Source organism: Mastomys coucha, unplaced genomic scaffold (genome assembly GCF_008632895.1).
Source record: "Mastomys coucha isolate ucsf_1 unplaced genomic scaffold, UCSF_Mcou_1 pScaffold23, whole genome shotgun sequence".
Lineage (NCBI taxonomy): Eukaryota > Metazoa > Chordata > Mammalia > Rodentia > Muridae > Mastomys > Mastomys coucha.
This window is the reverse complement of record NW_022196906.1, coordinates 25,694,391-25,697,906: the sequence shown is the minus strand read 5'-3', so window position 1 is coordinate 25,697,906 and position 3,516 is coordinate 25,694,391. Positions and strand designations below refer to the sequence as shown.

The window sequence follows — 3,516 nt, the reverse complement described above, 5'->3', positions numbered from 1 at the left end:
AATGTGTCCCACAGCAACCTCATTGGAGGATAGCAAAACCCTACTTGGGTGTACATCTGGAATTACCCAACTCACTCTCCTGAATGAGAGAGGAGTCTGTGGAAGACCTTTCAAAAGGCATCATGTATCTTGAATTGGGTGTGTAGGATGATGGTCTAAGTAAGCAGCTCCACAAAACAAAAATTTAAAAAAAAAAATGGCTTCACTGTGCGTCATCTTCAGTGAGAGAAAAAATCAAAGATCTGAATTCAGTACTGAAGCCTTCGGGAATCACAACCACCCCTTGTTGGATATTGATGAACTCAACTTGAGCTGTCTTCTTACTGTACTCTCTCCTCAGTGACTTTAGAAGTGTGTCCTTTAACAAAGCTGGGGCCGAGCAGTGGTGGCGCACGCCTTTAATCCCAGCACTTGGGAGGCAGAGGCAGGTAGATTTCTGAGTTCGAGGCCAGCCTGGTCTATAGAGTGAGTTCCAGGACAGCCAGGGCTAAACAGAGAAATCCTGTCTCAAAAAAACAAACAAACAAAAAAAGCTGGGGAAGATACATTCACCCATGTTTGGCTCCTACAGGTCCCCAAAGAGCTGTCTGCAGCAATAACAATGCCATGCTGTTAGCAAGATTTCAAGTGCTTTGGCTGGGTACTGTATGAGTTATACTCAATCTGGTTGGTGATTGGCTTGTATTGTAGTCCTGATTTATTCAAGATGAGCTCCAAGTGCCTGCTATTAAAAGTGGACACTCCAAGGAATTTTACCAAGCCAGAATCTTCAAGGTTTTGTCAGTACTGCACATATTCGGGTTGTGATGTAATCATTTGTCATTTTCATCTCTAAGAAAAAATGTCTTCCTGGTTTAAAGGCCATGGGTATCTCACTGATGTAAAGACTTCTATAACCTTGCTTGAGGGCTCCAACATCCTCTGCAGGGATGGGCAGACCATCTCCGGGACATAATTTGTAGCTCACATCTTTCCTCAGTAGAAAATCTCTTCCCTCATCACCTTCCCTTTTCCCACCTTCTCTCTGATGTCCTCACCAACTTCATGTTCATTGTGGTGGAAGCCATCCACATTGGGGTGTCAATACCCTGTGTCAATGGCTACTTTCACTGATAGAAAGTGTCCATAGGAGTAGGTTTAGAATCTGAGTAGGTGCCATGCCCAACGACTGGAAAGCTGTTTCTAGCATTCTAGAGGTAGTTGGTGGTTCTCAGCACTGAGGTTAATCTCAGAGAAAGAATTTGAAGCTACCAATTTCTAGAAGTGATTTTGGCAAGGTTCTACTGATTATTGCTGTAGGCTAGTCATCCTCTGTTTTTTCTTCCAAAAGTTGAAATCTCTAGGTTTCAAGAAATTGAAAAGTTGCCTGCATGGCAGCTCAGGACAGCATTAATTACAGTTGAAGTAAGGGCATTCCACTCTGGCTTTCCCATGTCCATAGTCTCATACAGAGTACTTCCTATCTCCGGGTCTCACAGAGCACCCAGTTGTCTCTGGGTTCACCAAGCTCTGCGAGATGAGTCTCAGAGGATGCCAGAAACGCATCTGCTTTTCTCCTGAGGCTTTCTCCTCACATTTCCAGATGTGCTAGCATGATCTGCACTGATAACTGAATCTTCTCTTCTGAAATCCCCTGAGCCCTGGAAGTCCTAGAGAACCTCAGTTGTAAGTTTCTCTACCTGAACACATCTCATCTTGAACAGATGCCAGCCTGGAATTCTCAAGGCTTAGAAAGATTTGGCCTCTATACACCTAAAAAAATCTTGACTTTCTAGATCTCCTGGTCCTCAAATCTATGAAAATCAGAAGGCTGTGCAAAGGCCTTTGAGGCCTCTTGTACCACCAACATCCTCTGTGTTGTTCATTCTTCACTATCTGCTATTGGAAACACGTGGGAACGTGAGCTATACAGGTTCTGAGAACCAGATATGCAAGATGCTAGAGAGCCACCAGAGGGGTCCATCTGCTTTATTGCAACCTCCCCTCCCCTCACCCATGACACTGGCTCAGTGTCGTTAGTGACAATGGATCCTACCAAGCTAGTCTGAAGTAGATGCTAGCACATCATTGGGGATTGGGTGGATTGGGAGCAGAACCCCTTCATCTTTTCATTATATCTTGTTTTGCCCTTGTTCCACTAGAGCAGTGGGTACCTTTGATGATGAAAACAGGCCTATAAAAGCAATATTGGTTCTTGAGAATATGGCTAAGAGCATCATGAAAGAGTCACATCATCCAATAAACTCTAAAGCTGCATTCTCCTGCAAAGCAGCCACTTGTTATGTGGGTCCCAGAATTATGCCTAGTCTTCATGAGATGTGCTATAAGCTTCAAGGCAAAGTGTGAAAAATACAAAGTGAACACATTAATGACGGAATGTTTATGTTGAGACATATTGAGATGATAATTTTAACGCATTTGGATGGAACAAAATACAGAATTAAATTCACTTTGAATTTTTTTTTATTTGTTCAATGGGACTATTGGACAATTTAAAGTTCTGGCTATAACTTACTGTGCGCTTCTGTTCTCTAGAGTCATATAAGTTCTTATCTTTAGGTGACAGTAGCAAACCTACACACCAGGGAGGAACCCGCTGTGCTTACATGCTCGCCACCCATTATGCAACTTTAGATAGCCTATTAGGCCCTCTTGCCATAGAGTTTCTAAATCACTTAAGACAAAACTAGTATTTTGTGTTCTCTCTCTCTCTCTCCCTCTCTCCCTCTCTCCCTCTCTCCCTCTCTCCCTCCCTCTCTCTCTCTCTCTCTCTCTCTCTCTCTCTCTCTCTCTCTCTCTTTCTCTCTCTCTTTTCAATATATAGATCTTTTATTCTCCCAAAAGAGCCCAAATTGTACTTGTGATCAGGATCCTGTTTCTGGAGCTAGGAAACTGAGGCCTCACTTGTCAGCACAGTTCCCTTCTCAGACACATAGATGCCATCCAAAAACTTTCTGATATCCTTGTTTTTAACTCTTGTGGCTTGCTGAATCAGAGCAGCTGAATTTGAAACAAGTTCAATATCATTTCCTTCAAGGATTACTTCATCCTTCTGGGCTTGAGAGACAGAACAAGTAACACCTGCCCTCATCCGAACCCTGAGGATGTATTTCTCACCCAAGAAATTTCAGATTTCAACTAAAGACCCATTTTCCTGAATAACGACATTGATGGGGAAGTGAGCATACACAGAACTCATCTTGTAATGGAAGCCCAGTGTAACACCCTTGATCAGGTTCTGAACGTGACTGCAGATGGTTCTGACAGGGACCAGTTCTTTTCTGTTACCCCACCATTTGTCAATCTGGAGTCTTTTCTTTTTTTTTCCAAGGAGACTCGGCTCTACATTGATGTAATTGAAGTCCCTCCGCAGAGTTCCCCTGGAGCCCTTCACAATGACTGTGCGCCCCTTCAGAGTGATGTCGATAATTTTCTGGAATGTTGACAGTCTGATAGCTGAGAAAGGTCTTCATTCTCACAGTAGACGGGGCAAAGAATCTCTCTCTCTCTCTCTCT

The 3,516-nt window shown here is 43.3% G+C and overlaps 2 pseudogenes; both read right to left on the bottom strand.

Moving 5' to 3' along the window:
• Positions 1-202: 202 nt before the first annotated feature.
• On the bottom strand, positions 203-2,621 carry LOC116072812 (annotated as a pseudogene).
• Positions 2,622-2,884: 263 nt separating this feature from the next.
• Positions 2,885-3,473, bottom strand: LOC116072808 (annotated as a pseudogene).
• Between the last annotated feature and the right edge of the window lie 43 nt (positions 3,474-3,516).